Source organism: Mauremys mutica, chromosome 6, assembly GCF_020497125.1.
Source record: "Mauremys mutica isolate MM-2020 ecotype Southern chromosome 6, ASM2049712v1, whole genome shotgun sequence".
Lineage (NCBI taxonomy): Eukaryota > Metazoa > Chordata > Testudines > Geoemydidae > Mauremys > Mauremys mutica.
In genome coordinates, this window is record NC_059077.1 from 134,454,638 (window position 1) to 134,463,451 (window position 8,814).

An 8,814-nucleotide genomic window follows, 5' to 3' on the forward strand; every position below is an offset into this window, starting at 1 on the left:
GAGCAACTCCTTCCGCTCCCTCCCAGCACTTCCTGCCCACCACAAAACAGCTCTTTCATGGAATTCAGGATGCTCCAGGAGGGTCGGGGTGGAGGGGGAGATGGTATACTTGGAGGCGGAGATGGGGAAGAGGCGGGGTGGGGGTTGTGGGAAGGGGTGGGATAGAAGTGGGGCGAGGGTGGAACAGGGTTAGGAAGAGAGGGGGCAGGGATTTAGAGAAAGGGTTTGATTTGGGGGTGCGGCAAGGCAGACCAGAGAAAAGGTGGGGCGGTGCTTTGGGGAAGAGGTGGAGTTGGGGAGGGGCGTGGGGCAGAGCAGAGTTGAGCACCACTGGCCAGAGGGGAAGTTGGTGCCTACTGAGGGGATGGACAAAGGACTGATAGACTCATAGAAGATGAGGGTTGGAAGGGACCTCAGGAGGTCCAACCCCCTGCTCATGGCAGGACCAACACCAACTAAATCATCCCAGCCAGGGCTTTGTCAAGCTGGGCCTTAAAAACCTCTAAGGATGGAGATTCCACCACCTCCCTCAGGAACCCATTCCAGTGCTTCACCGCCCTCCTAGTGAAATAGTGTTTCCTAATATCCAACCTAGACCTCCCCCACTGCAACTTGAGACCATTGCTCCTTGTTCTGTCATCTGCTACCACTGAGAACAGCCAAGCTCCATTCTCTTTGGAAGCCTCCCTCAGGTAGTTGAAGGCTGCTATCAAATCCCCCCTCACTCTTCTCTTCTGTAAACTAAATAAGCCCAGTTCCCTCAGCCTCTCCTCATACATCATCTGCCCCAGCCCCCTGATCATTTTCCTTGCCCTCTGCTGGACTGTCTCCGTTTTTTCCACATCCTGTCTGTACTGGGGGGCCCAAAACAGACACAATACTCCAGATTTGGCCTCATCAGTGTTGAATAGAGGGGAAAAATCACCTCCCTTGAGCTGCTGGCAGTGCTCCTACTAATGCAGCCCAATATGCCGTTAGCCTTCTTGGCAACAAGGGCACACTGAGAAGCTTGATAAGCGTTAGCATCCACTGTAATCCTCACAACACTTTCCACAGAACTGCCGCTTAGCCAGTCAGTCCCCAGTCTGTAGCAGTGCATGGGATTCTTCCGTCCTAAGTGCAGGACTCTGCACTTGTCCTTCTTGAACCTCATCAGATTTTTTTTGGCCCAATCCTGTAATTTGTGTAGGTCACTCTGGACTTTATCCCAACCCTCCAGCGTATCTACCCCACCCCCCAGCTTAGTGTCATCTGCGAACTTGCTGAGGGTGCAGTCCATCCCATCATCCAGATGATTAATGAAGATGTTGAATAAATCGGCCCCAGGACTGACCCATGGGTCAGCGGGGAGAGGGTGGAGGAGAGGAGGCTACGGTGAGCGGCGGGGACCCAGAGAGGGGGTGCAGCGGAGGAGAGGGGGAACACGGCCAGGCAGTGGTGGGCAGATGGGTCTGGGAGAAGTCGGGAAGCAGATACAGGAAGAGATGGAGCACAGGCTGGGCACCAGGGCCCAGGCATCCGGGGCCTGGTTGGCGGCAGCTGTGCCAGGGGAGGCTTAGCCTCCCCGCCTATTATACCCACCGCCTGTGCTTCCACTGAGGGGTCTCTGGAGTCTCAATGTTCCCCGGCGCTCGCCTTCCCTGACAGGCCTGAGCAACCAGAGCTTGTCACTAGACCACTCCCAGCCTCCCCGCGGGGAGCGTATGGACCCAAACAGGCTGGAGACAAGTTGACACAGAAATCACTGGGGACTCGGGGAGCATCTTCAGCTGTGGAGGGTGACACGCCCCACAGGAGCTGAATTTCTGACTCGGGGCTGAGCAGGGCAGGGTGGATGCGCAGCACAGCCGTGAGGCTGTCCACGGCTGCCCAGAGGGGAGGGCAAGTGGGGCAATTTGCCCCAGGCCCCGGGCCCAGCAGGGGCCCCCACGAGAGTTTTTCGGGGCCCCTGGAGCAGGGTCCTTCACTTGCTCCAGGGGCCCCGGAAAACTGTCGTGGGGCCCGGCCCGGGCCCCCGGAGCTTCTTTGCTCCCGGTCTTCGCTGGCCGGGGGTCCTTCCTCTCCGGGACAGAAGGACCCCCCGCCGCCGAATTACCGCCGAAGCGGGACCCGCCGCCAGAGTGCAGCCGGGTCTTCGGCGGTAATTCGGTGGCGGGGGGGGTCCTTCCATTCCGGGACCCACCACCGAAGTGCCCCAAAGACCCGCGGTGGGGGCTGCACTTCGGCAGTGGGTCCCGCTTCGGCGGTAAGTCTGCGGCGGGGGGGTCCCCGCCGTGGGTCTTTGGGGCACTTTGGCGGCGGGTCCAGGAACGGAAGGACCCCCCCCGCCACCAACTTACCGCTGAAACGGGGGCCCCCCGCTGCCCAAAACCCCGGGCCCCCGGAATCATCTGGGCGGCCCTGAGGCTGTCTGCTGCGATCGATGCACCAGGGTCGATTTAGTGGGGGTCTAGTGGGATGGACACAGCCTGAGGCCTGAGTTTCCACTGCCGTCTGGATGCTCAAACCCCGGCCTGGCAACACAAGTCACCAAGCCCAGGCCACACAGAGACAGGCTCAGTGTGCAGTGTGGACACCCCCTCAGACAAGCCCAGGAGTGTCACATGAGGAAATCAGTCCTTTCGTTGGACTTGCTGGTAGAAGAGCCCAGTGATGGTGGAGCTCCCCGAGCGTCAGTGACAAACGCACCGCTCCAGCAACTGAGCTCTAGGGCTCGCTGCTGAAAGAAAAGCTTCACGAGTGACAAAGGGCAAAGGGAGGTGCTGATCTTTGGCCAAGGGCAGGGAGCCTCATCCTCCAACACAGACCATTTCCCTCGTTGTCTGTCTGTGCTGGGCCAGGATCAATAAAACGGCCTCCTGCTTTTGCTATTGCAGAGAGTCGGTTCTGACGGTCTCCTTAAACACAGGGTGCGAAACAGGCCTCAGACCTGACTGGGTGTAAACAAGAACTACGCAGCTAGACTGAGCCAGCTGAGAATCAGATGTGCCCCTTTCCTGGAGGGATGGCCTGACCTGTGAGGGGCTGAAACCGGAGCTACCAATGTTTAACTTGCACTCGTTCAGCATCTTTCCTCCGAGTGCCGTCACTGTAGGTTAAATACTCCAGCCCTGGGCTCCTCGTCAGCTCTGTGCCCGACAAGCTTTCTCTGGGATTGGATTCTGTACAGCAGGGGTGCAGGGAACCAGCAGGTGCATCTCCTTGGTGAGGTTTTGCGTGCAAGATGTGTGTGTGAGTCTTTGTGTGTCGGAAGCAATGAGTGTGGCACTCGCACTGAACCGACAGAGGGCGACGGTGCTCGGAGCGAGACAACGGAAGAATAAAGGGGCAACGATTGGCATAACGATGATGATTGTGTTGTGTTTCATTCCTTAGATCTGGTGCCACCACCCGTCCCTTTAGCCTTGTAGTTTACCAAGAGTAAAACTAAACCTCTGTTCAGATACAAGGGAGTGTCTGTGTCCATTCCTGCTAGCTGCACAGGGGTTTGATGTTGCTGCTTTCAATCCTCCGGCTCTTCCGGGATAAGGAACTGAAGGAGGGAGATGATTTTCTGACAGGGAGGGACAGCTCCTCTTAAAGGTGTTTGGCAGGCAGCCTCCTTCCCAGGTCTGTCCCAACAACACCCAGTTGAAAAGGGACCCTCCCCAGCCCTCCTCAGCCCGGTGAAGACGAGCGAGTGAGTGAGCAGGGGGAGAGCGAGCGATGGAGGGAGATGGATTGAGCGGGCCGGGACCTTGGCGAAGGGGCGGGATGAGGGTGTTCAGTTTTGTGGGGTCAGAAAGTTGGCAGCTCCAGATGCAGGGGAAACAACTCAAACACCCAACGAGTCTGGCCAGGGGCAGGACATCAGCTTTGAGGGGAGGGGTGGGTGTGGCAGTGACATCACAAAGGCCTTTTGCAGGAACTCGGCCTATTGGGCAAATGTGGTGGGGAGGGGGTGACCTCACAGAGAGACCCCGACATCAGCTGGGCAGGACAGAGGTGCAGGGCCAGGCCAGTCTCTGAGACCCCCCCCCCCCGGCTTTGCTGCCGCAAGTCTCCTTCGCGAGGTCTCTCCTCGAGGGCTGAGAGAGAATTAGGATTCACGGATGTGAGCATGAGGAGGAACCTCTGTGGAGCTTTCTCCTTTCCTACCACTGATTGTGCCGAAAACAAACTTCCCTTTGACAAGGTAAGAGGCTCAGAGAGGTTTGGAACCTGTTCAGTCTGATCCACCTGGCGCAGGCAGCATTCTAGGCCCAGACAGCACTGGCTTCAGGTGGCAGAATTTGATTTCCTCCCTAGGGTTTGATGATTGGAATCCATGGGGACATTGGGGTTTGTCCTTTTTGGTTTCCCTTTTCCTCTTTCCTCCCTCCTTTCTCCTCTTCTCTTGCTTCTTTTCCCTCTTTCCCCTGCTTCCCTCCCTCTACCGAGGATGGGTGTGTGTGAGTGTGGGCAGGGGAGGGGTATTGCTCTCATTGCGGGAGGTCCTCACCAAGAGGTGGGGCTGGATCTGAGAGTGATCTCCTCTGATGGTGGCCTGGGCCGTCCTTTGGGACATCTGGTGAGACCCCTCAGCCTCCTGCCCCTCAGAGGGGCTCAGGGCTGGAGCAAAGGGTTGCGGTGCAGGGGTGTGAGGGCTCCAGCTAGGGATGTTGGCTCTGGGGTGGGGCTGGGAATGAGGGGTTTGGGGTGCAGGTTGCCCCAGGGAGAGAGGACTCCCACCCAGCTCTCTGTCCCCACAGCAGATCAGGGCCAGGTGAGAGGGCACCTGTCTCCTGGCCACAGCAGCTCTGGTGGGGCTGGGCTGGGGGCAGGGGGAGGGAACAGGATTTATTTTTCCCAAGTCAAAAGCGGGAAGGGAAGGAGTTATGCTTCAGTGTTTACCTCATAAACTTAAGTCCTGTCTAACCTACAAGATGCTCTGGGAATAAGACACCATGTCATGTGGTGACATCACAAGAGCAGAGGGTTTGAGAACTACAGCAATGGAGATGGCAGGGGGGTTAGAGTCAGATTGTTTCAAATGCTGCATCCGTCAGCTGACATTTAACAGCAACGCTTAGCTAACTCCATGGAGAAAGGAATTCTCTGCTAAAGATTCAACCTGCCCCTTTGGCCAACTCCACCCTTCCCTGACCGGAGTGTGCTCAGAACAGCCCCCCCTCCCCCTCCAACACACACACACACACACACAAACACACACAAGCCCACAGCTGGGCACCAGCACAAAGCAAGGGAGGGGGTTGCTTGGCTTATTTTACTTTTTACTTTGCAAAAGCTTTTTTAAAAAGCATTTTCTGCCCCTGTTCCCCATGGTGAGGAAGCGGATGGTTGTGGGGAAGGGACCCTGCGAGTGGTGGAGTCGGGAACTTGGGGAGAGGCAGAGGGAGGGGAGTGTGTGAGGGGGGGGTCAGGTGAGGCAGCTGGGTGAGGGGTTTGGGGGGAGGCTGAAGGAGGCAGTTGGACGTAGGGGGGGAGTGAAAGGGCAGCTGGGGAGGAGCCTGGGGGACAGGGGAAAGTTGAGGGGGACAATGAGGGGAAGGGGACCGGGGCAGTTGGGGGAGGCAGAAGGGGGTGATGGGGGCAGTTGGGGGAGGCTGAAGGGGGCGATGGGTTGAAGGAGGCCGGGGCAGAGAGGCAGTTGGGGGGCTGCTCATCCCCACGGGAGGGGAGGAGGAAGAGGAGCTGCCCTTCTTTCTGAAGCTGTTTCCTGTTAGAACTTGCAACTTCACTGTTCCTGAGCAGGGTCCTGTGATCAAAAGGGAACTAGAGAGATTTGTGGTCCTGCTTTCAGCGGGGGTGGGGGGGGGGGTTAGGCTAGATGATCTCCTGAGGTCTCTTCCAACCCTCATTTTCTATGATTCTGTGTTTCTGTGGAGGACAGGTCCATCAATGGCTGTTGGCCAGGGTGGGCAGGGATGGTGTTCCTGGGATTTTCTAGCTGCCAAAAACCAGGTCCTGTGACACTCAGCACTGCCCCCCCTCAGTCCCGTCACGGGGTGTAGCCAGTCCGGTCTCTGCTGAGCCCAGCTGAGCAAGGCCTGATTGACATGGGTGTGCACAGGACAAGAGACAGAGCACAGGCTGGAAAGTGACACATCTCAGCAAAGCCCAAACGCTCCTCCTAGGGGCACGATATTCCCTGTGGGTGCTGGGGGGACACGCTGTGATGGGATCCGCTGTGCCCCCGAACCCTCTCCAGCCTGGGCTGTCTCCCACAATGCCCTGCTAGTGACCAGCAGCAACCCCTCCAGGCACTGTTATCCCGCAGCACAACGGCATGTGGAGCGGCTTGATTGCATGGATGCTCCCGGAGCCACTCGTGAATCCCACAGTGAGGTGCCCGCCAGATCCCTCCAGCTCCCAGCACTGCGCCTCAGGAATATGCCGTGTGGATTAGTAATTGGTTCACCACTTCCTCACTGGAAAGTGGAGCTACACCAGTCTTTGATAACTGGGCAATTTACCAGTCACTTGGTAAAGTTAAACAGGACAACAAGTTTATTGGCTACAAAACATAGATTTTAATTGGTATTAAGTGATAGGCAAAAAGTCCGAGTTAGTTACCAAAAGAACTAAAACATGAGCCCGCGGTCTGAACTCTCATCCCTGATAGACTGGCCGACAACTAGACTAAGCAGTTTTTCTCCCCCTCCTGGATTTTTCAGTCCGTAGCATCCAGATTTCTCCCTTGAAATCGGGCCCAGTCCCCTCAGCTGGAGTCTCAAGTCTTCAGTGTCCTTGTTGCTCGCATTGGAGGTGGGTGAAGGACCCCTGGGTTTGATTTTGGTTTTGATACCCTCCATCCATGTGCTTGGGAAGCACCATTCCAGGCATGTCGGGTGGGAGGGGGGCATTGCTGAATCTCCCAGCGAGGCTGAGCAATTCCCTTGCTGTGGCCTCATGCAGGTGACTCATTGAATGGTGGCTTCCTTGCTGGACAATGGCTGGTGATAGGTTGTTTCACACCCCGCCCGGGTGTTGGTTACCTTCCTTGCTGTTACTTCTGGGGAAGCTCATATTTGGCTGATTCCACAACTTACTGCATGTTTCCATGAAAACCAGCCAATCCTTGTAATTTCACATGCACTGATGATACACATAGCTAGACAGAGAGAACAATGACTTTTGGCAGCTCCTAACCTTTCCCGTGATACCTTACAGGGCATGGTTTACACGGAGCATCACAATTCTATACAAGATGAGGAATATGGGGGTTACAGGGCACTTACAGTAGTAGGATTTTATGTTTGCATTTTGCATAATGAAGGATAAGGGATATGTGACAGTGCTGCCCGTGGGAGCCAACTGAGGTCACTCAATTAGGGTGAACTGCAAACAAAACGGGGCAGACAAACCCCAAATGCTGGTGGATGTTCCAATACTTAAGTTTACCAAGCCAGCACAGAACAGCTTCTGTAGTACCTCACTGGTTACTCAGAAGTTTAAACAACGCAATTCCCTTAAGGTACCCAGCCTCATGCCTCTATCCAGACACACATGTCAGATATGATGATGATTACTGAAAATCTTATCTCATCATATAAAAGAAAAGGTTCTCCTGATCCCAAAGGACCAAGCCCCAGACCCAGGTCAAATGATAACTTAGATCTTACCCAGAATACATGCTTATAGCCAATTCTTATTAACTAAAGTAAAATTTATTAAAAAAGAAAAGAAAGTGTTGGTTAAAAGATCAATATACATACAGACAAATTCAATTCTTGAGGTTCAGTGACATAGCAGAGATGAGCTTGTAGTTGCCAAAAGTCCTTTTAGATAAAGTCCATAGGCTATAGTCCAGTGTCCATATTCAGGGTGACTCCAGTCAGTGGCTTAAGATTTCCCCCTCTTGAAACCCAAAGCAGCTCTGAGATGAAGAAGGATCATGTTCCAGGGTTCTTATACATTTCCTGCAGCCTTTTGGCCTAAGAAAACAATAGGCTTAACTCTCCTTTGAATCAAAGCTATAGCAATAGACAAGACTTGTTTGCTTACATCACAAGACCTGAGCAAACATCTACCCTTCTACCTCTAACAATGCAGGCTGCATTTCAAAGCTCTGTTCATTTCCAGATCTTCCTAAGCAGTCTCTAAAGTTCGGCCATGGGTCGGGTCAGTCTGTGAGTTAATTACCTCTTTCTGGCCCTGTCACCTTTCAGTGAGATATTAGATCACACTCATAATGTCACAGGATAATAATGTATTAAATGTATTGAAGTCTGATAGGATTTGACCATATTCTGCCAGCCCCCCTTTCTGAAAGCAGGAAGCACGTGTCTCGGGCCCTCCCAGACCCGCCCTATTGTGCTTCTTTCCCCATGAATAGTGGGGCTGTGGCTGGGGCAGTAGGCACTGAGTGGGGGGCACTGACCTAATGGACATGCTAATTCATCCCCGTCCCTCCAGCTGTCACAGGGGCAGGAGCAGCGTCTTAGCCTCTCTGTGTTAATTCTCACTCACACACAGCATCTCTGTGCACCTCCCTTCCTGGGACTGGCTCCAGGTGTGGGGAGAGCTCTGGGGGTTCAGACACAGGCAGGGGTTTAGCACCAGAGCTGTGTGTGCCTCAGCAAGTCCCCCAGAGCCCACAGACCCTGAACACTCCCAGTAACCCTGTGAGAACTTCCCGTTCCCTCCAGACATCGGCCTGTCCCACGGGGGCTCAGTGACCACGTTCCCATCTGCTCACATCCCACAGCTCCCCAGCAAACCCTGGGCTCAGGTTAAACTCAAGACGCGCCCTTTGTGACAAATACTGCCCCAGTCCTCAGGGCACTGTGCTCATACCTGATTTCACCCCCTGAGCAGGACTCCCCATTCCCA